The sequence below is a fragment of the Theobroma cacao genome, chromosome 6, assembly GCF_053813885.1.
Source record: "Theobroma cacao isolate CCN51 chromosome 6, ASM5381388v1, whole genome shotgun sequence".
Taxonomy (NCBI): Eukaryota; Viridiplantae; Streptophyta; class Magnoliopsida; order Malvales; family Malvaceae; genus Theobroma; species Theobroma cacao.
The window spans coordinates 9,710,119-9,735,593 of NC_142644.1; the positions used below are offsets into that span (position 1 = coordinate 9,710,119).

The 25,475-nt window shown below is 32.5% G+C and overlaps 2 long non-coding RNA genes across 2 annotated transcripts; both read left to right on the forward strand.

Annotated features, from left to right (window-relative positions):
* The first annotated feature begins 6,399 nt into the window (after positions 1 to 6,399).
* LOC148762075 (uncharacterized) lies at positions 6,400 to 8,336 on the forward strand. Its single transcript, XR_016027231.1, has 3 exons — positions 6,400 to 6,499; positions 7,149 to 7,232; positions 8,102 to 8,336. It is a non-coding gene; the product is annotated as an uncharacterized LOC148762075 (long non-coding RNA).
* Positions 8,337 to 13,466: 5,130 nt separating this feature from the next.
* Positions 13,467 to 15,368, forward strand: LOC148762076 (uncharacterized). Its single transcript, XR_016026889.1, has 3 exons — positions 13,467 to 13,566; positions 14,216 to 14,299; positions 15,169 to 15,368. It is a non-coding gene; the product is annotated as an uncharacterized LOC148762076 (long non-coding RNA).
* Positions 15,369 to 25,475: the final 10,107 nt, after the last annotated feature.

The window sequence follows — 25,475 nt, forward strand, 5'->3', positions numbered from 1 at the left end:
TTTTAAATGAAATGTATTCTAATGCTGTGACTCAGTTTACGATGATTTATTTTATTGTCTCCATGTACTCAACTCTAGATATTTATGATGATGTCTGTTTACTCATTGGGATTTTATAATCTCACCACCCTCCTTTCCACCCATTTCAGGTTCAGTATAGGTTGTAGATAGCTGATCTCATCGAGGACTACCGTTGGATCTGCATTTTCCAAACCGTAGGTTCACAGTCCTCTTTACTTTTGTTTATTCGGGGGCCCTCTTGTTATTGTAAATTAAATTAAATATTTTGGCTCACTGTATTTCAATATGTATAAATTTATTTAGCTTTTACGCTATAAAAATTATTCATGTATAACTCTATAAATATTGTTTTATAAGAAAATAGAATATTTTACTTAATATTTCTTTTATTTTCTTATTATATTCAAATAACCGTAATTTCGTTTTAAATAAAGATTTTAGACTTTTAAACTCATTTTGAATATGAATTATTTGTTTTGTACTTGTAAATTACGTTTTAGCCAGTTTCAAAATTTTTGAGAAAATGACCAAAATACCCTTGTGAGACGAAAATTAATATTTTATTTGATTTTAGTTGGAAACAGTTTAAAATATTTTAGAACACGATATTTGACAATGGTTGCTCACAAGGGAAATGAGAAACTGATAGTAAAGCCTTGAGGGGTTTCGGGTTGACAATTTGGGCAATGAGTGTCTACCGGGACACCGCGGCGGTTGTCACGGGCTAGAGGGGAGCATCGAGTCATGACAATTTTTCTGCAACAAATAGCTCCAAATTTTCTGCACAAATTGGTAGCAAACAAATTCAAATTTTCTATAGCCAAAGTTGTCTTTCAATGGCAACAAAAACCTCCAAAAATTTTCAGCAACAAATTCACACAATTTCAATAGCAACAACCTTGAATTTTTAGCACCAAAATCAGCCATAAAAACCTAAAAATTCCAACAATTAACCTAAAAAAAATCAGCTTTCTTACCTCAAAAATTTCAGCTTTTTCTTCTTCCAAAAATTACAGCAAAAATCTCTCTTTTCCTCCCTCAAAGTGCAGCAAAATCGTGCCAAGAAAAGAGCAAAATTTTTTGTTCCTTTTCTGTTCCTCTCCCACGATTTTTCTCTCTCTTTTTCTCTTCATTTCTTTCTTCCTCGCCCATGGTTTTTCTTTCCTTTATTTTTCTTCTTCACTTAATCGACTTAACTTTTCTCTCTTATCTCATTTTCCTTTCTTTCATCTCACAAGGCCAGCCCCACCATCATTTCTACATTCTTCTTTCTTTGTTTATTTCCTTTTCATTTCTTTACTCCATTCACTTGGCCAACCATCCATTTCACTAGGTTCCAATTTAGTATTCTTCCAAATGACTTTGACTTTTCTTCATTCCCATCCAAACCACATCATTCCCATTCAAACCACATTCACACCATTCTTGACTCATGTGCATATAAAAATATTATTTGACCTTTCAACATCTTTTCTTCATTATTTTATCATCCATTTTATTTTCATTTTATTTTTATTTCTTCAAAACAATAAAATTTACATATTATGCCTTAACTTCATTTTATTTAATACACCTCCCTCAATTTTCATATTTTAAAATTAATTCTTCTGACACTTGTAATGTCAAGCCCGATCTTATAAAATACTTTCCATGTCATTCATATGATTGACAATATGCTTGCATACTTGGAAAGCCCTGAAAGAAAAATCGTTAAAAGACGACAATGTACCAAATGGTACAATTAAGTTAATTTAAGTCTCGAACTAGATCAAATAGAGAATTTAAAATGAAATTAAGAATATTAAAGTCCCAGAATGGTTTAATATGGTGATTTGGAGTTCGAGGATCAATTTGAAGTCAAACTAGAATTTTTACTGTCCAGGGGCAAAATGGTCATTTGCCACCCAAGGACACAATGGAAATTTTTAGAAAAGAATTTTTTTAGCCCCATTTGACTTATTGGAGTATGATTTGAGTATTGGAGTATAATTTGAGGGTTTGGCAGTGAAAAAGTTTAATTCCAGTGATTTCTAGAGTGTAGGGGCAAAATCGTAATTTTGCCACTCGCGGACAAAATTTGAGATTTTGAGAGAATTTAGATCAAATTTGACAAATTGGAGAATGGTATGAGTATAAGGGATGAAAAATATGTCTATGGGCAATTTTTCAATTTTTGGGGCAAAAATGTAATTTTTGACTTTTACGGGGGTAAAAGTGTAAATTTCAAAAATTACTCCACCAAGACTTTGGATAAGTCTGAGAATTTTACCTAAGCTATGGATATGTGGGACAAGTGTATGGTGAAAATTTGGAAACAAATGGATGGCTAGAATTTAAGGAATTAATAAAACATTAAAAAAATGAATAAAATAATATTATATTATTTTAGCCTTTAAAAAGGTAAAAATTCCGGAATTCTCATCTTCTTCAGCTGTCCAAACCAGGGGAGAAAAGGGGAAAAAAAAAACAAGAATCCTACCTGAAAAATTTGGAGAAAATCAAGAGAAATCAAGAAATCAAGCATTAAAAAGGTAAATTTCATTGATTTTCCTTGTGATTTTCACTACCCATGCATTTTTTTCTCATTTCCATGCAAAATTAGAAAGTGGGTATGGACACCCATGCTGGCCAAACCTCCATGGATGAGTTTTGAGCTTGATTTTTGGTTGATTTTAATTGAATTAAGTGATTTTAGTTAAGTTATATTGAAATATAGCAAAAATAAGCTAGAAATATAATTTTCTCCCATTGAAACCCATTATGCTGAATTTTCTAGGGGAATATTGGCTGCTGATCTTGATGGTTATTTGAGGAATTATGATGAATAATGATGAATTATGAGCCTAGAAAAATAATGGAAATTTTCGGAGCAAAAATATAAATTTTTACCCACTAGGGGTATTTTCGTAATTTATTATCGAGACTGATAATTTGCACCACACTGAGGGACATTAAGTCAATTTGGGTGCAATTGAGGTATAGAAACTGAAAAAAATTAATTTGGAGTTTAAACGGACGCGTATATCAATTTATCGGGTAAAAGACCGAAATAGGCTAACACCGCATTTAGGCAAAAATTTAGACATTTTTGCATTCCATATCAAGCATTAGTAGTCTAAATTAGTTTAATTTCAATTTACTACCAATGTGGTGAATTTCTCAATTTTTTTTCTGTGTCAAGGTGGTGAGTCCTCCGATAAAGGCAAAGGAATTGCACCCGAGGACCAATAGTCTGAGTATTTCGAAAATCCTCACTCTAGACACGGTGAGTAACCTTACCATCATTTTAATTATCTAAAGTATGTTTTTATTCGGTTTTGGTGAATTTTATGAAAATGAGTTCAAATGGTAAATTTTTATGTTTTGTAAACAAAATGAGTTTAAATGAAAATATTTTATAAATTGTCTTGAAACGAAATAACGATTTTGAAAAATAGAGTAATTGGAGACCACTGATATGTTGTAAATTTAAAATTGAATTAATGGCTTATGTTATTGTATTGGCATGACTGGCTGGGCTGTGTTTTTATGAATTATATGAATTGCTTTATTTTACCCTTGCAGGCTGGGTAGTAATATATTAGCCCTGTCATGCTGTCAAAATTTTATTGTATGGTGGGTTTGACCTGCTGCAGTGGGCTGGATTCTGTGGACTAGCCTATTAGAGGGGCACGGAATCCTGTTATATTTTTACCTCGGTTGGAGAGGCGAGTAGGGTAACTCCTGAGGTATAACTTTTAGAGTTCACTTCACGCCAAACCACCTCGTGAAGGGGAACTCGGCCAACGTCAAGGAATGGCTATGTTTTCAAAATAAAAACATGACTTTCTAATAGCCTTGGCGGACTCAGTTGGGATAGCCCTCGGCCAAGGTATCCCAAATAACTGAGTATGATAATAATTTTTGGCATGAGCCAAGCTTTTTAAGAAATTCATAAGCCATACTGATTACTTGCTTTAAATAAATTGATTTCATTTGGTTGAAATAAGTTGAAAGATGATAAATTACAGTTTGATGAAATGTTTTAATAGTCTCCTTTTACTCGACTTTAGATATTTTGAGTGATGTTTGTTTACTCACTGGGATTTTATAATCTCACCACCCTCATTTCCACCCATTTCAGGTTCAGAATAGATTGTAGATAACTGATATCGGCAAGGATTACAGTTGAACTTGCCACATCCAAAGACTGTAGGTTCATTTCTTTTGATACTTTTGGTCATTCGTGGGCCCACGTGTCACTGAAATTAAATTCTATACTTTGGTTATTTGTATTACGGTATGTAAGAATTTATTTTGCTTTTACGCTATAAAAATTATTTATGCAGTGTTCTTAAAATATCGTTTTATGTGAAAATTGAATATTTTATTGAATATTTTTATTTTATTATAACAGTCATAATTCCATTTTAAACGAATGTTTTAGACATCCAAAATTATTTTTGATTAAGAAATATGTGTTTTCTACTTACATACTATATTTTTAGATGATTTTTGAGATTTTTGGGATAAATGACAAAAATACCCCTGTGAGACGGAAATTATTATTTCATTTGTTTAAGTTGGAAACAGTTTAAAATCTTTTAAAATGTGGTATTTGGAAACAGCTACCCACAGAGGAAATGAGAAGCTGATATTAAAGCCTTGCGGGGTCTCGGTTGACATTCCGGGTAATGAATGTAAATTGAGACATCGCAGCGGTTGTCACGGGCTCGATGGGAGTTCCGGGTCGTGACATGTAAAAATTCTAATTTCCTTCTATCTTTCTTTTCTTACACGTGTATAATCAAAATATCGAGATCGCATTTCAACGTGTGTCACCATAATATTTAAATATTTACTTACCCGCGTTAGCTCGATTTAATAAAATCACGTTATCACAATTATCGTCGCTTTCCTTCAAAATTCTTCTTTACTTCTTCTCCCCCACTTAAATTAGTCATATTTCATTTTTCATGACTAATTCCAACAACATATAAAATATTAATATTTTAATATTATTTTATTGAATAAAATATTATTTTATTTCAAAATTTTTCACTTGCCTTATTTGGTCCCGAAACGCATTATTACCTCTTGGTTTACTTTCGAATCATCCTTTAGCTTACTAATTCTTCTCCACCAAAAATATTATTATCTAATTGTTATTTTTGCACGCACGAAGCATTTTATTCTTGAACGCTCCTTTCATCCTTTGTCGCTCTTTAGCACGCCAATTCAAATACCCCATACTTTGATATGGTGATAAATAAAGTTGATCGAATGCAAATTGAGGTCAATTAAAATGTTTAGAAGTGATAAAAGACGAAAGGAGTAGTTTAGGATAAAATGTTTCGCAAGTGAGAAAATAATAATAAAATAATAATAATTTTATCGGAGGAGAATTTGTGAGATAAAAGGCGATTTGGAAGTCAAGTGAGGCATAATAAGGTATTTTTGGTACCAAGGAGACAAGATAAAATTTTTAGAATAAAATAATATTTTATTAATAAAATAATATTAAAATATTAATATTTAGCCGGATGTCGAAGTCAATCAAGAAGGAGGATCATATGGTTGATCCAAGTGGGGGAGAAGATGACAAGCCCGACTCTACAGAAATATTTGTGATGACATACATGTGGTGGATAGCATGTTTACATGCTAAGAGAGTCTTGAAAAATTTACAAAAGTCGGTATTGTACCTAGAGGTACAATAAAGTTGATTTAAGCCTCGAACTAGATCAAATAGAGAATTTACAATGAAATTAAGAATTTTAAAGTCCCAGAATGGGTTAATATGGTGATTCGGAGTTCGAGGATCAATTTGGAGTCAAACTGAAATTTTCGTTATCCAGGGGTAAAATGGTCATTTGCCACCTGGGGACAAAATGAAAATTTTTAGAAAAGATTTTTGGCCCCATTTGACTTATTGGAGTAAGATTTGAGGTTTAGAAGTGAAAAATTTTAATTTCGGTATAATTTGGAGTAAAAGGGTAAAATGGTAATTTTACCATTTGAAATCGAAAATTTAATTTTTTGAAAGGATTTTGATCAAATTTAATTATTTGGAGTGTGAAATGAGTATGAGGAGTGAAAATTATGCATTATGGAAAATTTTCAATTTTTGGGGTAAAAATGTAATTTTTGAAAAGTTCGGGGGCAAAAGTGTAATTTTGAAAAATTTGCTCCACCAAAACTTTGGAAAAATCTGGAAATTTCACTTAAGACTTGGATAAGTCAAAGGGAATGCATGGTGAGAAAAATAGGACAAGTGGATGGCTAGAAAAAAAAATGAATTAATAAAATATTTAAAATATGAATAAAATAATATTATTTCATTAAACAATAAAAAGGCATAAAAAAAAATCAGCCCACCCATTCTTCTTCTTCAGCATTCGGCCAAGCAAGAAAAAAAAGAGAGAAAGGAGAAAACAAAACCCTAGAGAGAGAAAATCAAAGAAAAAGTGTGAATTTTCAAGAAAATTAAGTGAAAAAGGTGAGATTTTTTCTATTAAGCTTGAGTTTTCTTATTCCCAAGCATTTCTCTTTATTTTTCATGATTAAATTACATGTTTTCATGATGAATTCAATTCTGAAAATATGGGTTAGGAGAGAGAAAGTTGTTGGATTTATTTGATTTTAATTTATGTTAGTGTTTTTAGTTAGTTTAGCATATTTAGAAACAAAACAACAAGAAAAGAATTTATTTTCTCCCTCAACCATTAATGGCTGAATTTACCATGTAGTGAGTGAGGATGAGTTTGATTTTATTCTAGGAGAATTGGTTAAGGAATAATGAATTATGAGCCTAGAAAAATAATGGGAATTTTCGGAGCAAAAATACGAATTTTTACCCACTAGGGGTATTTTCGTAATTTGCTGTTGGGACTGATAATTTGCATCACACTGAGGGACATTAAGTTAATTTGGGTGCAATTGAGGTATAGAAACTGAAAAGAATTAAATTGGAGTTTAAACGAACCCGTTAGGAATTTAATCGGGTGATAAGACGAATTAGGCCAATACCGGGTTTAGATAGTTACCAGTGCATTTTTGCATTCCATATCATGCATTGGTAGTCTAAATTAGTTTAATTTTGATTTAGTACCAACTTAGTGAAATTCTCGATTTTGTACTGTGTCAAGGTGGTGAGTCCTCCAATAAAGGCAATGAAATTGCATCAGAGGACCAGTAGACAGAGTGCTTCGAAAGTCTGCATTCTAGACATTGTGAGTAAACTTATTATCGTCTTAATGATCTAGAGTAGTTTTATACAATTGTGTGATTTTATAGAAAATGAGTTTAAATGGTAAATTGTTATGTTTTAAGGGAAATTGTGATTTTATAAAATGATTTTATAAATTTTCTAGAAAATCGAATATTGGTTTTGAAAATAAAGTAATTGGAGACTGCTAGTTTGTGTTGCAAATTTATGGTTTTAAATTGAATGGCTTATGACAATAAATGAGCATGAATGGCTAAACTGATTTTGGTGTTATAATTATTTATATTGTGTATTCAGCCTTGAGAGGCTAGATTACGATAAATTGTCATGCCATGCTAGAATGAATTTTATTGAATTGGTGGAGTATATATTAATTATTTACTGCAGAGGGGGTTCCGTGGACCAGCCTATTAGAGGGGCACGGCAAACTCCATTATATTATTACCTCGAACGGAGAGGTGCTTAGGGTATCTCCTAGGGTATAGCTTAGGGTTCACTTCACGCCAAACCACCACGTGAAGGGGAACTCAGCCAACGCCAAGGAACGACTGTATTTTTCTCAAACAAAAATATATTTTAAGTGTATACAAAATTTTAACAGCCTTGGCGGACTCGGTTAGATGCCCTGCGCAAGGTATCACTGAGTATGAGTTTTGGCACGAGCCAAAGTTTTAAGAAATTCATAAGCCAAGTTGATTACTCGATTTTTATGGATTGATTTTATTTGGTTGAAATGAGTTGAATGGTAATGAAATTACAGTATGATGATTTATTTTAATTGTCTCCATTTACTCGACTTTAGATAGTTTAGATGGTATCTGTTTACTCACTGGGATTTTATAATCTCACCACCCTCATTTCCTCACATTTCAGGCTCAGGGAATTCCATAGTTAGCTGACTTGAACACGGACCTTCATTTGAACTCGAATCGGTAAAAGCTATAGGTTTCCAGCTTCCGATGCATTTTGGATAGATATGGGCCCACGTGTCACTGTAAAAGAAATTTTATGCTTTGGTTATTTGCTTTATAGTATATATGAATATAATTATCTTTTACGCTATAAGAATTATGTACCGATAGTTTTATGAAAATTATTTTACAAGAAAATAGTTTATTTTATTGAATATTTTTATCATATTCAAATGGTCAAATTTTCACTTCAAATGAACGTTTTAGATACTTAATTTTTTTTTTCTCATTAAGTATATATTTTCGGCTTACCTACTACATTTTTAGCAAGTTTCGAGGTTTTCGACAGAAATGACGAAAATGCCCCTGTGAGCAAAAAAAAATGTTATGTTATGATTTGGAAATGATTTGTAATCCTTCGTATTTTGATTATTTGATAACTATTGCTCACCGGGGAAGTGCGAAAGCTGATACGAGAGCCTTGCGAGGTTTCGATCGACATTCGGGGTGAAGAATGTTTGTCGAGGCTTCACGGCGGTTGTCACGGGCTCGATGGGGAGTTCCGGGTCGTGACAATTTAGATTGGTATCAGAGCATGGTTTAAAGATCAGATATTTTGATTTTAAAGCTTTGGATTTTAAAGTTTTTGATTTTAAGGTTGTTTTAAGAAATCTACACTGACACTGCGTGGCCCCAAGTCCAGTTAAGTTAAGTTAAGTTAGGTTAGATTGAATAGAATGTATTCATCTACATATAGAAATCTACCTATTTTTTTAGATGCATAAATAATTAAACAATTACTATTTGATTGCATATAGGTTTTGAGGTGCGCTGGTGACACATACACCATGTCTGAGAGAGACGGTAGTCCCGACGCCTCTCATAGTATTAGCGAGGGATCGCTAGATTCTACTGCTAGGAGCTGATGGCAGTCCGAACCTAGTCCAAAAAGTGCAGATAGTAATAATATTAATGTAAGCATAAGAGGTTCCCTTTTGAGAAAATCTAAGGAACATGTTAAAGAAAGGGGGAAATTAAGGATAGCCGAAGGAGGTATTTGTTCTAGGAAGAGCGTGACAGTAGTCCGACACTTTCCACCAGGTTGTGGGAGAAATGTAAGGGGACAACCAGAAAAGGATAAGGAGAAAGTAACAGTGGCAAGTAAACCTCTTAGAAAAGTGTCAGGTGTACGACATTTTCCTCCCGGTTGTGGAAGAAATGCTACACCGGTGAGTGATGAAGAATATAAGAGAATACAACAAGCCTGGATTGAAGAACAAAGGAGAAAATCTCAGGAGGAAGAGGATCCATTGATGTGCCCGGATCAGGACAATGAGGAATCTAAAGATGTTTAATACTTTAGTTGAAGTTGTATTGTCATAAATCTAGGCAAATGTCGTTTAAGGGAAGATGTAGTAGTTACTTGTGTAAAGGAGTTAGGAGTGGCTTTTATTTTGTATGACTCGAACGGAATGTAAAATAGCAGTTTAAATAATTGGATATGCATGGGAATCTTTTAGTATGATAGAGATAAATTGGTAATATAATTATTGAGGAAGGTTATAGAAGGAAGCAATAAGGTTATAAATGACATTCGGAATGGATAATGTGATTACGTTAATGATTGTAATTTAAGCATGAAGGGGATTATTCAGTGATGTTATGACACTATGAGATAATAGTTGGGCACAAATATAACCCAATGAAGTTAAATTATGGAATATGGGGAATATAAAATTTTGATTCAGTAAGGATTGTGAGAATAAAATAAGGAGGAAGCTGAGCTGTTTTCGTAGTTAATTATACCGAAAGTCAATAAGATTATTGGAGTATAAGACAAAGAAGATAATTGGATAGGGATAACAATAAATTTGAGGAAAGTTGTAGATAGTAAGCAACTTATGTGTGGAGTGGTATATGTATCATGAATTTATTACACTGTATGGAAAGGATGTTATGAGGTGAAATTTTATGAATGTTGATAAAAGTCAAAAGATGACATGAGATGAAAGTATTAATCTAGCTTAGTGTGTATGACAAGAAAATAGAAGGTACCTATACTTATGGAACTCATGATATATATCTAAAAGGGAAACCACTAGTTGAGAATGATTGATGTGGTGACTTTGAATGCAAACAAATAGCTTTGATGAGAAAATTTCTAATAGCTACAGTACTTCAACATTGATTGTTCAACGCTATAATGCTCCGAATATCTCACGCCTATGATACATGAGTAAGATGGGAGTGACACGATAATGAGCTTACAAATTGAATTTTGGTTGTTGGTCATTGTGTTTTGTTATCTGGGAGTCTTAAATATTCTAGAGAATGTTTACCCAAATGAATTGAAAAACTTCTTTATTGCCTTGTATATAGGCATATAATTAAAAGAAAAAAAAATTGAAAGATTCTTGAAATGACTATATTGAGATGAGATACCAAATAATGAAAGTGTGAAGGAAGAATTACGAGACTGGTATAGAAAATCAGTTTATATAGAATATCATTACGAGAATTTGTAATATCTGTTTTAATACAGTAAAATGACAAGGGTTAGTAACAACATGAGGCTAATTGTGTGGCACCCTAAAAACCTATGAAGATAAGTTAGAGATTGAATGGATGAGTACGTATTTATATATCTTTAAGATTAAGTGTTTTAGGAATACATAAACATCTTTGAGAAGAGATTATAATCATACACAGCAAGTATGAAACGTAAAATTTTTAAAACTTACTGAGAAGCCTAACGGCTAAATCACAAGTTAAGGGATCACATGCTGTGAGACATAAGTTTAAGATAGATATTCCCAAGGAAATACTCAAGAGAAGTTTTGCTCTGGATCTCGTTAAAGCAAGCACTAAGTTATGTGATTATAAAAAGAAGTTGTAAGTTGAGAGTGATATTAGTATTAGTATTGAAAAATACTTGAGGATAATCTAGTTTTAAGTTTTACAATTTCAAGTACAAATTATAAATTAGTTAAGGAAGAATGATGTTATGTTCATATGAAGGAGTGGAACAAAGGATGATAGAAGTTGACCTTGAAAATGAAGTCAGATAATGAAACTTTCCTAATATATTATGGAAATTGGAATTCGAAAATGCTTAAGGCATACATGATTCAAATGGGTTTGAGTCTTAAGTGACAAATCAATATCGTAATGCAAGAAAGATACAAGGTAATATAGAGGCATGAAAGATGATTAAAGACAAAAAGGATGACTCTTAGGAATTGTGGTATTGCATGAGATGCAATGATCAAGTTGAGATAAATCTTTGAGGCATCAATAGGATTATAAAGCATACACATATAATAGATTATAATTCAATGGAGATGACATTGTGATGAATGATATATAGTATAAGGAAACTCAAACATATGGTTGGAAATGATATGAATGATATGAAGTTATATACAAGTATAATAAGAAGGTTGACATGCACTATAAGAATTATTATATTGAAACTAGGATTAGGATATGGATGAATAAAGGGGGAATGTAGTCCAAGGCATGTGAACACATGGATTCCTATATATAAAGAGAGAGGTTGACATTTGAAAATGCATGTATATATGTATATATGAAATTGATAATTTTTCTAACTGAAGTGAAGAATGGTTCTCGGTAATTGGGAGATTTTGAAATAGTGTCCACAGAGGTTAGTGAGCTAAAGTGTTAACAGACATGTAATGAACGATTAAAGTTGTGAATGACTTTGAAAGTAAACCTTGAATTGTTTAAGTTTTTAATGGAACTCCGTTAAAGGAAGGGTTTGGACCAGTATAAGATGGATGAATCAACGTTGAGAAAATTGGTATGGAGCAAATTAATAAAACGATGAATAGGTATACATAAGTAAGTATGATATGTGATCGAAATCGGTATAATTGAGATGAAGTTATGGTTCAAATGTAATAATGGTGATAAAGGCATGCTTAGTGTCTAGATATAAGAGATCATGGTTGTGAAAAGTATTACTGATCCGATTCCAAAGGATGATAATTACCGTAAATAAAGCATTTAATTTAACTGAAGGTGAACGAGGGAAATAAATTGAATGTCCCTATAGAAGGAACAAGGAGTAGGAGCATAGAAGGAGATTGATAACGCAACATCGACAGGAATTCGAGGACGAATTCTATTTAAATGGGAGAGATTGAAATACCCCATACTTTGATATGGTGATAAATAAAGTTGATCGAATGCAAATTGAGGTCAATTAAAATGTTTAGAAGTGATAAAAGACGAAAAGAGTAGTTTAGGATAAAATGTTTCGCAAGTGAGAAAATAATAATAAAATAATAATAATTTTATCGGAGGAGAATTTGTGAGATAAAAGGCGATTTGGAAGTCAAGTGAGGCATAATAAGGTATTTTTGGTACCAAGGAGACAAGATAAAATTTTTAGAATAAAATAATATTTTATTAATAAAATAATATTAAAATATTAATATTTAGCCGGATGTCGAAGTCAATCAAGAAGGAGGATCATATGGTTGATCCAAGTGGGGGAGAAGATGACAAGCCCGACTCTACAGAAATATTTGTGATGACATACATGTAGTGGATAGCATGTTTACATGCTAAGAGAGTCTTGAAAAATTTACAAAAGTCGGTATTGTACCTAGAGGTAAAATAAAGTTGATTTAAGCCTCGAACTAGATCAAATAGAGAATTTACAATGAAATTAAGAATTTTAAAGTCCCAGAATGGGTTAATATGGTGATTCGGAGTTCGAGGATCAATTTGGAGTCAAATTGGAATTTTCGCTATCTAGGGGCAAAATGGTCATTTGCCACCTGGGGACAAAATGGAAATTTTTAGAAAAGATTTTTGGCCCCATTTGACTTATTGGAGTAAGATTTGAGGTTTAGAAGTGAAAAATTTTAATTTCGGTATAATTTGGAGTAAAAGGGTAAAATGGTAATTTTACCATTTGAAATCGAAAATTTAATTTTTTGAAAGGATTTTGATCAAATTTAATTATTTGGAGTGTGAAATGAGTATGAGGAGTGAAAATTATGCATTATGGAAAATTTTCAATTTTTGGGGTAAAAATGTAATTTTTGAAAAGTTCGGGGGCAAAAGTGTAATTTTGAAAAATTTGCTCCACCAAAACTTTGGAAAAATCTGAAAATTTCACTTAAGACTTGGATAAGTCAAAGGGAATGCATGGTGAGAAAAATAGGACAAGTGGATGGCTAGAAAAAAAAATGAATTAATAAAATATTTAAAATATGAATAAAATAATATTATTTCATTAAACAATAAAAAGGCATAAAAAAAAATCAGCCCACCCATTCTTCTTCTTCAGCATTCGGCCAAGCAAGAAACAAAAGAGAGAAAGGAGAAAACAAAACCCTAGAGAGAGAAAATCAAAGAAAAAGTGTGAATTTTCAAGAAAATTAAGTGAAAAAGGTGAGATTTTTTCTATTAAGCTTGAGTTTTCTTATTCCCAAGCATTTCTCTTTATTTTTCATGATTAAATTACATGTTTTCATGATGAATTCAATTCTGAAAAAATGGGTTAGGAGAGAGAAAGTTGTTGGATTTATTTGATTTTAATTTATGTTAGTGTTTTTAGTTAGTTTAGCATATTTAGAAACAAAACAACAAGAAATGAATTTATTTTCTCCCCCAACCATTAATGGCTGAATTTACCATGTAGTGAGTGAGGATGAGTTTGATTTTATTCTAGGAGAATTGGTTAAGGAATAATGAATTATGAGCCTAGAAAAATAATGAGAATTTTCGGAGCAAAAATACGAATTTTTACCCACTAGGGGTATTTTCGTAATTTGCTGTTGGGACTGATAATTTGCATCACACTGAGGGACATTAAGTTAATTTGGGTGCAATTGAGGTATAGAAACTGAAAAGAATTAAATTGGAGTTTAAACGAACCCGTTAGGAATTTAATCGGGTGATAAGACGAATTAGGCCAATACCGGGTTTAGATAGTTACTAGTGCATTTTTGCATTCCATATCATGCATTGGTAGTCTAAATTAGTTTAATTTTGATTTAGTACCAACTTAGTGAAATTCTCGATTTTGTACTGTGTCAAGGTGGTGAGTCCTCCAATAAAGGCAATGAAATTGCATCAGAGGACCAGTAGACAGAGTGCTTCGAAAGTCTGCATTCTAGACATTGTGAGTAAACTTATTATCGTCTTAATGATCTAGAGTAGTTTTATACAATTGTGTGATTTTATAGAAAATGAGTTTAAATGGTAAATTGTTATGTTTTAAGGGAAATTGTGATTTTATAAAATGATTTTATAAATTTTCTAGAAAATCGAATATTGGTTTTGAAAATAAAATAATTGGAGACTGCTAGTTTGTGTTGCAAATTTATGGTTTTAAATTGAATGGCTTATGACAATAAATGAGCATGAATGGCTAAACTGATTTTGGTGTTATAATTATTTATATTGTGTATTCAGCCTTGAGAGGCTAGATTACGATAAATTGTCATGCCATGCTAGAATGAATTTTATTGAATTGGTGGAGTATATATTAATTATTTACTGCAGAGGGGGTTCCGTGGACCAGCCTATTAGAGGGGCACGGCAAACTCAATTATATTATTACCTCGAACGGAGAGGCGCGTAGGGTATCTCCTGGGGTATAGCTTAGGGTTCACTTCACGCCAAACCACCACGTGAAGGGGAACTCAGCCAACGCCAAGGAACGGCTGTATTTTTCTCAAACAAAAATATATTTTAAGTGTATACAAAATTTTAACAGCCTTAGCAGACTCGGTTAGATGCCCTGCGCAAGGTATCACTGAGTATGAGTTTTGGCACGAGCCAAAGTTTTAAGAAATTCATAAGCCAAGTTGATTACTCGATTTTTATGGATTGATTTTATTTGGTTGAAATGAGTTGAATGGTAATGAAATTACAGTATGATGATTTATTTTAATTGTCTCCATTTACTCGACTTTAGATAGTTTAGATGGTATCTGTTTACTCACTGGGATTTTATAATCTCACCACCCTCATTTCCTCACATTTCAGGCTCAGGGAATTCCATAGTTAGCTGACTTGAACACGGACCTTCATTTGGACTCGAATCGGTAAAAGCTGTAGGTTTCCAGCTTCCGATGCATTTTGGATAGATATGGGCCCACGTGTCACTGTAAAAGAAATTTTATGCTTTGGTTATTTGCTTTATAGTATATATGAATATAATTATCTTTTACGCTATAAGAATTATGTACCGATAGTTTTATATGAAAATTATTTTACAAGAAAATAGTTTATTTTATTGAATATTTTTATCATATTCAAATGGTCAAATTTTCACTTCAAATGAACGTTTTAGATACTTAATTTTTTTTTTCTCATTAAGTATATATTTTCGGCTTACCTACTACATTTTTAGCAAGTTTCGAGGTTTTCGACAGAAATGACGAAAATGCCCCTGTGAGCAAAAAAAAAATGTTATGTTATGATTTGGAAATGATTTGTAATCCTTCGTATTTTGATTATTTGATAACTATTGCTCACCGGGGAAGTGCGAAAGCTGATACGAGAGCCTTGCGAGGTTTCGATCGACATTCGGGGTGAAGAATGTTTGTCGAGGCTTCGCGGCGGTTGTCACGGGCTCGATGGGGAGTTCCGGGTCGTGACACCAATTCACATTAAACAATCATTCATTTGATCAATAAGATCTTATTTATGTCCAACGAGGGTGCTGGGTATTACAACCTGATACTCAGCAAGCTCAATTGCCATTGTCTTGAGAATTTTGTCAGCAGGTTGCAGTAATTTATGCGCCTCCTAATCAAACAGAAACTTAAAGAATATTCTTGTCGTTTTGCAAGGTTTCGATGCTGATATCGGTTTGAGTGAAAGACCTTCTTGGAAGGTTGACATTGCAGGAGAAGGTTAGGCTGCTGGTAAACAATGCTACACTAGTTCCACGACTCGAGATCAAAGGGTACGAATGGTGGTCCAAAGGCAGTGTTGCTTCAATACACAGCGCTGTAACGCTGAATTCACAATAAAATAATTCAAAAAAAATTCCTCCACTAAGAGAGAATATAGTCTGTTGGGGAAAGTCCTCATCTTCCCTAACTCCTCTATCAGAGAGAGTTCTTATTTCTATTGACTTTTTAATTTTACTTTTTTATTAACCGGTTGAACTGGTTTATAGGTTTCTTTATCAGTTTTAAATCAAAGGTTACTATTTAATCTCGTAAATTAAACGGTATTTATTAATTGACCTTACAGTAAGGTTAAAAATAATGACCTTACTGTAGAATTTGCCATAACGGCTTACTTAATTTAAATATTGAACTAATTTCTTAATTAAAAAAACTTTTTTTCATTTGATTAGTTAAATTATTAAATCATTATTTTTCATTAAATAAAACCTTAATTAATTTAAATATTTTAAATTTCACTAAATTTACTAATTTAATTACTTGCTTTGTCACGACCCGGAACCTCCCTCAAGCCCATGACAATCGCCGCAACGTCCCTGATTGACACTCATTATCCGGAATGCCAACCGAAACCCCGTAAGGCTTACATATCAGTTTCTTTCCTTTCTTGTGAGCAATCGTTGTTAAATATCGAGTTTTTAGAGAATATACACTATTTTAGATCAAAAACAATCAAAATAAAATTTTCGCCACATAGGGGTATTTTGGTCATTTTTTTCTCAAAAATTTCGAAACTGGCTAAAACGTAATATACAAGTACAAAACACATAATTCATATTCAAAATGAGTTTAAAAGTCTAAAATCTTCATTTAAAACAAAATTACGGTTATTTGAATATAATAAGAAAATAAAAGAAATATTAAGGAAAATATTCTATTTTCTTATAAAACAATATTTATAGAGTTATACTGAATAATTTTTATAGCGTAAAAGCTAAATAAATTTATACATACTGAAATACAGTAAGCCAAAATATTTAATTTAATTTACAATAACAAGAGGGCCCCCGAATAAACAAAAGTAAAGAGGACTGTGAACCTACGGTTTGGAAAATGCAGATCCAATGGTAGTCCTCCATGAGATCAGCTATCTACAGTCTATACTGAACCTGAAATGGGTGGAAAGGAGTTGGGTGAGATTTTGCAATCCCAATGAGTAAACAGACATTATCATAAATATCTAAAGTAAAATTGAGGTAAGTTTAAACAACAAATTTCAACCCATTTCATAATGTTTTCAATTTATTTCTTAAACCATAAAATATTTGTAATTTACCAAAACAATTGTTAAGGCTTATGTCTTTTATTAAAACAAGGCTCAAGCCAAAACTAATCCTCGGGGATACCTTGGCCGAGGCATCTAACCGAGTCTGCCAAGGGTGTTAAAATATTCACACGTGAAACACATTTTTATTTTTAAAAACCAGCCGTTCCTTGGCGTTGGCCGAGTTACACATTCACGTGGGGGTTCGACGTGAAGTGAGCTCTAATACTACCCCAGGAGTTACCCTCCTCGCCTCTACAACCGGAGTAACTATATAACTGGGTTTACCGTACCCCTCTAATAGGCAGTCCACGGAAACCCGTCACTGCAGTGACTAACCCACCAATTTTAATAAAATTTCGACAGTATAACGTGGCTTTTATTTATTTATCCAGCCTGCATAGTAAAACAACTTACATAAATTTCCCAATGCATTCACAAAATATAGCCACATATACTCATTTCTCATAAGCCATTCCTAGGAAAATATATATTTTTCAAGTCAATTTGTAGCCTCAAATTACTCAATTTCATAATCAATACAATATATTTTTATTTGTCACATTTATTCCTAAAACATCAAAAATCCCGTTTTAATCCCGTTCTCATTTCATAAAATACATAAAGGGCATTTAAATAAACTCTAGATAATTTACAATAATAATAAGTTTACTCACCGTTTGTACAAACTAAAAGCTTTCTAAGCGCCCCGATCACTACTCGTCGGGTACGACTTCTTTGCCTTTTCCGGAAGGCTCTCCTCCTAGACACATTACAAAAATTTACACAATTCATCACATTGATGCTAAATCACTATCTAATTAACTTAAATCCTATACTAATGCATGGTATGAAATGCAATAGCCTAAAACGGCTTAAACGCGGTATTAACCTATTTTTGGCACTTTGCTCGATAAATTGCTAACGCGCTCCATTTTAGCTCTAAATCATCCCATTCTCTCTCCAACATTTCTAACCATTAAATATCAGCCAATAACCTTCTAAAAACAACAAAATCAGCTCACTCCCTTCCTTGAAATATTCGGCCGAAAATGGGACATTAAGTCGATTAATTTTCTACTTTGTTTTTCTATCACGTTTAATCGTTTATCATTTTCTCTTCATTTTTCTTAGAATAAAATCAATTCATCATCATTGTACAGCATTGAGCATCCAGCCAAGAGTGGGTATTGTGAAAATTTAATGATTTCTTGCCCAATTTAATTTCTAAACACATTTAACTAACTAAAACTATCAATTTAACTAAAAATCAAAACCTAAAAATTTCAATTTCTCTCCCCTAGAATTTCGTCCAGCCCTTGATATCACTTTTTGATCTCTCTCCTCAAGCATGCTAAATGGAAATAAAGGCATAGGAAAGGTAGAAATCAAGCTAAAATCAAAAAATCATACCGTTAGACGCGTAAACGGTCGAAAACTGCGAATTTCCCTTTGAATTTTCTTGTTTCTCTTTGGTTTTTCTTTTTTTCTTCCTTTCCTCTCTATTTCCTCTCTTGTTCTTCCTTATGGCCGGCCAGCACTTAAAATTTGGGTTTAAATGGGCTGACTTTCATTAAAATAATATTATATCATTAGAAAATGCCACATGTCACTTTCCCATTGGCCCATTTTTAAAATTTCATCCATTTGTTTCCAAATTTTTCACCATACACTTGTCTCATATATTCATAGCTTAGATAAAATTCTCAGACTCATCCAAAGTCTCGGTGGAGTAATTTTTAAAATTTACACTTTTGCCCCTGTAAAAGTCAAAAATTACATTTTTGCCCCAAAAATTGAAAAATTGCCCATAGACATATTTTTCATCCCTTATACTCATACCATTCTCCAATTTGTCAAATTTGATCTAAATTCTCTCAAAATCTCAAATTTTGTCCGTGGGTGGTAACATTACGATTTTGCCCCTACACTCCAAAAATCACCAGAATTAAACTTTTTCACTTCCTATCATTAAATTATACTCCAAATAGTTAATCTTGGTCAAAAATTTCACTCCATGATCAAATTATTATCTTAGGTGGCAAAATGACGATTTTGCCCTTGAATATCAAAATTTCTAATTTTACCCCAAATGAACCCTCGAACTCCGAATAATCATTTTTAGTCATTCCTGGACTATAAAATATTAAATTTCATCCTACAATTTCTATTTGAACTAGTTCGAGGTTAAATCAATTTAAGTGTACCGTTAGGTACAATATCGGGTTTCGTCTATTCTTAGGTGCTTTTCTAGCGTAATAACATGCTACTCAATGCATGTATATCATGACATGTATTTATAGGGTTGGGTTTTACATGCTTAATTAATAAAAGATTTTTTCTTTTGATAAGCTTTGAAAATAAAAGAAGTACAAGTACAAAAGACATAATTCATAATCAAAATGAGTTCAAAAGTCTAAAATCTTCATTTAAAACAAAATTACGGTTATTTGAATATAATAAGAAAATAAAAGAAATATTAAGTAAAATATTCTATTTTCTTATAAAACAATATGTCACGACCCGGAACTCCCCATCGAGCTTGTGACAACCGCCGCGAAGCCTCGACAAACATTCTTCGCCCCGAATGTCGATCAAAACCTCGCAAGGCTCTCGTATCAGCTTTCGCACTTCTCCGGTGAGCAATAGTTATCAAATAATCAAAATACGAAGGATTACAAATCATTTCCAAATCATAACATAACATATTTTTTTTTGGCTCACAGGGGTATTTTCGTCATTATTGTCGAAAACCTTGAAACTTGCTAAAAATGTAGTAGGTAAGCCGAAAATATATATTTAATGATTTAAAAAAAATTAAGTATCTAAAACGTTCATTTGAAGTGAAAATTTGACCATTTGAATATAATAAAAATATTCAATAAAATAAACTATTTTCTTGTAAAATAATTTTCATAAAACTATCGGTACATAATTCTTATAGCGTAAAAGATAATTATATTCATATATACTATAAAGCAAATAACCAAAGCATAAAATTTCTTTTACAATGACACGTGGGCCCACATCTATCCAAAATGCATCGAAAGCTGGAAACCTACAGTTTTTACCGATTCAAGCCCAAATGAAGGTCCTTGTCAAAGTCAACTAACTATGAATTCCCCAAGCTTGTAATGTGAGGAAATGAGGGTGGTGAGATTATAAAATCCCAGTGAGTAAACAGATACCATCTAAACTATCTAAAGTCGAGTAAATGGAGACAATTAAAATAAATCATCATACTGTAATTTCATTACCTTTCAACTCATTTCAACCAAATAAAATCAATCCATAAAAAAATCGAGTAATCAACTTGGCTTATGAATTTCTTAAAACTTTGGCTCGTGCCAAAACTCATACTCGGTGATACCTTGCGCAGGGCATCCAACCGAGTCCGCCAAGGCTGTTAAAATTTTGTATACACTTAAAATATATTTTAGTTTGAGAAAAATACAGCCGTTCCTTGGCGTTGGCTGAGTTCCCTTTCACGTGGTGGTTTGACGTGAAGTGAACCGTAAGCTTTACCCTAGGAGATACCTTACGTGCCTCTCCGTTCAAGGTAATAATATAATGGAGTTTGCCGTGCCCCTCTAATAGACTGGTCCACGGAACCCCCTCTGCAGTAAATAATTAATATATAATCCACCAATCAATAAAATTCATTCTAGCATGACATAGCAATTTATCGCAACCTAGCCTCTCAAGGCTGAATACACAGTATAAATAATTCTTACACCAAAATCAGTTTAGCCATTCATGCTCATTTATTATCATAAGCCATTCAATTCAAAACCATAAATTTGCAACACAAACTAGCAGTCTCCAATTACTCTATTTTCAAAATCAATATTCGATTTTCTAGAAAATTTATAAAATCATTTTATAAAATTACAATTTCTCTTAAAACATAGCAATTTACCATTTAAACCCATTTTCTATAAAATCACACAGTTGTATAAAACTACTCTAGATAATTAAGACGATAATAAGTTCACTCACTATTCTAGGAGTCGATGTACTCCTAATCCCAGTCTCCAAGCACAATTTCTGTACTTTTACCAGTGTACTTTGCTCACCACCTATCCACAATGTACAATACATAATTCATCACATCAATGCTTGACCATTATAAAATTAATTCAGGCTCGGTATATATGCATGATATGATATACAACTTATCAAACTACCGCTTAAATGCGGTGCTGACCTAATTCGACCTATTATCTCCAATTTAACTCTAAATCAATTCTTCTCACTTTCTACACTCCAATTATACCTAAATTACCTCCATGACTGTGAATGAGATTCAATTTATCAGTCTAGGTAGCAAATTACGAAAATACCCCTAGTGGGTAAAAATCGTATTTTTGCTCCGAAAATTTCCATTATTTTTCTAGGTTCATAATTCATCATTTCTTAACCAATTCTCCTAAAATGAAAATCAAATTTATCCTCACTCAACACATGATAAATTCGGCCATTAATGATTGTGGGAGAAAATAAATTCTTCTCTTGTTGTTTTGTTTCTAAATATGCTAAACTAACTTAAAACACTAACATAACTTAAAATCAAATTAATCTAACAAGTTTCTCTCTCCTAACCCATTTTTTCAGAATTGAATTCATCATGAAAACATGCAATTTAATCAGGGAAAATAAAGAGAAATGCTTGGGAATAAGAAAACTCAAGCTTAATAGAAAAATCTGACCTTTTTCACTTAATTTCCTTGAAAATTCACACTTTTTCTTTGATTTTCTCTCTCTAGGGTTTTGTTTTTATTTTCTCTCTCTTCTTGCTGGTTTGGCAGGCCATGGGGTGGAAGATGGGCTGATTTTATGCCTTTTTATAAAGAAACAATAAAATAATAAAGGTATGACACATGGCATCATGTCATTGGCCCGTTTTTAAAATTTTAAAAGTTTTAATCCTTTTTATCTCCACCACACAATTAGTCAATGGTCAAAATAAGGATAAAGGAAGACCATGTGCTGAACAAATATCCTGGTGGTGGAAAATTACAATTTTGCCCCTAGGATGGCAAAATTACCATTTTACCTTTTTACTCCAAATTATACCGAAATTAAAATTTTCATTTTTAAACCTCAAATCTTACTCCAATAAGTCAAATTATACTCCAATAAGTCAAATGGGGCCAAAAAAATCTTTTCTAAAATCTCCATTTTGTCCCTAGGTGGCAAATGACCATTTTGCCCCTAGATAGCGAAAATTTCGATTTGACTCCAAATTGATCCTCGAACTCCGAATCACCATATTAAACCATTCTAGGACTTTAAAATTCTTAATTTCATCGTAAATTCTCTATTTGATCTAGTTCGAGGATTAGATCAACTTTGTTGTACGTCTAGGTACAATACCGACTTTTGTAAATTTTTCAGGACTCTCTTAGCATGCAAACATGCTTTCCATCACATGTATGTCATGACAAATATTTTTATAAAGTCGGGCTTGTCATCTTCTCCCCCACTTGGATCAACCATATGATCCTTCTTCTTGATTGACTTCGACATCCGGCTAAATATTAATATTTTAATATTATTTCATTAATAAAATATTATTTTATTCTAAAAATTTTATCTTGTCTCTTTGGTACCCAAAATACCTTATTATGCCTCACTTGACTTCCGAATCGCCTTTTATCTCACAAATTCTCCTCCGATAAAATTATTATTATTTTATTATTATTTTCTCACTTGCGAAATATTTTATCCTAAACTACTCCTTTCGTCTTTTATCACTTCTAAACATTTTAATTGACCTCAATTTGCATTCGATCAACTTTATTTATCACCATATCAAAGTATGGGGTATTTCACAATATTTATAGAGTTATACGTGAATAATTTTTATAGCATAAAAGCTAAATAAATTTATACATACTGTAATACAGTGAGCCAAAATATTTAATTTAATTTACAATAACAAGAGGGCCCCCGAATAAACAAAAGTAAAGAGGACTGTGAACCTACGGTTTGAAAAATGCAGATCCAACGGTAGTCCTCGATGAGATCAGCTATCTACAGCCTATACTAAACCTGAAATGGGTGGAAAGGAGGGTGGTGAGATTATAAAATCCCAATGAGTAAACAAACATCATCATAAATATCTAAAGTTGAGTACATGGAGACAATAAAATAAATCATTGTAAACCGGGTCGCAGCATAAGAATACATTTCATTTAAAATATGTAAAGAGGCTTATGAATCTCATAAAAACTAGGCTTGTGCCATAAATCCATTCTCGGGGACACCTTGGCCTAGGCATCCTACCGAGACCGCCAAGGCTATTAAAATTCACATTTCACATAAATCATGTTTTTGTTTTGAAAACATAGCCATTCCTTGGCGTTGGCTGAGTTCCCTCTCACGTGGTGGTTTCGCGTGAAGTGAACCCTAAGCTTTGCCCTAGGAGATACCCTACGCGCCTCTCCGTTTGAGGTAAGAATATAATGGGGTTTACCGTGCCCCTCTAAAAGGCTGGTCCACAGAAACCCCCTACTGCAGTGATTAATTAATATATATAATCCACCATACAATAAAACTCAATAACACGATATGCAATTTTTTTGTAATTCGCAGTCTTTCAAGGCAACCAAACAATTCGCATTTCAATACAATTGCCAACTAGCCAATCATGCCCGATTTATCATAAGCCAATCAATTTAAACAATCAAATTGCCACAATTAACAGTCTCCGTGTACTCTATTTTTCCAAATCACTATTAATTTCAAAACAATTTATAATTTAATTTCATTGAAACACATTTATTCATAAAACATGAAAATTTACCTTTTTAAATTCCTTTTTCCATAAAATTCATGAAATCCCCTAAAAACCACCCTAGATAATTAAAATGACAGTAAGTTTACTCACAATGTCTAGAATGCAGACTTTCGATGCACTTTGTCTACTGGTCCTCGGATGCAATTTCCTTGCCTTTATCGGAGGACTCACCACCTTGACACAGTACAAAAATGAGAAATTCACTACATTGGTACTAAATTGAAATTAAACTAATTTAGACTATTAATGCATAATATGGAATGCAAAAATGCACTGGTAACTATCTAAACTCGGTATTGGCCTAATTCGTCTTATCACCCGATTAAATTACTAACGCGTCCAATTTAATCCCAAATTAATTTTTTTCAGTTTCTATACCTCGATTGCACCCAAATTGACTTAATGTCCCTCAGTGTGGTGCAAATTATCAGTCTCGACAGTAAATTACGAAAATACCCCTAATGGGTAAAAATTCATATTTTTGCTCCGAAAATTCCCATTATTTTTCTAGGCTCATAATTCATCATTTCTGTAAAACCCGACCCTATAAATACATGTCATGACATACATGCATTGAGTAGCATGTTATTACGCTAAAAAAGCACCTAAGAATAGACGAAACCTGATATTGTACCTAACGGTACACTTAAATTGATTTAACCTCGAACTAGTTCAAATAGGAATTGTAGGATGAAATTTAATATTTTATAGTCCAGGAATGACTAAAAATGATTGTTCGGAGTTCGAGGGTTCATTTGGGGTAAAATTAGAAATTTTGATATTCAAGGGCAAAATCGTCATTTTGCCACCTAAGATAATAATTTGATCATGGAGTGAAATTTTTTACCAAGATTAACTATTTGGAGTATAATTTAATGATAGGAAGTGAAAAAGTTTAATTCTGGTGATTTTTGGAGTGTAGGGGCAAAATCGTAATGTTGCCACCCACGGATAAAATTTGAGATTTTGAGAGAATTTAGATCAAATTTGACATATTGGAGAATGGTATGAGTATAAGGGATGAAAAATATGTCTATGGGCAATTTTTCAATTTTTGGGGCAAAAATGTAATTTTTGACTTTTACGGGGGTAAAAGTGTAAATTTCAAAAAATTACTCCACCGAGACTTTGGATGAGTCTGAGAATTTTATCTAAGCTATGAATATATGAGACAAGTGTATGGTGAAAATTTGAAAACAAATGGATGAAATTTTAAAAATGGGCCAATGGGAAAGTGACATGTGGCATTTTTTTTAATGATATAATATTATTTTAATGAAAAGTCAGCCCATTTAAACCCAAATTTTAA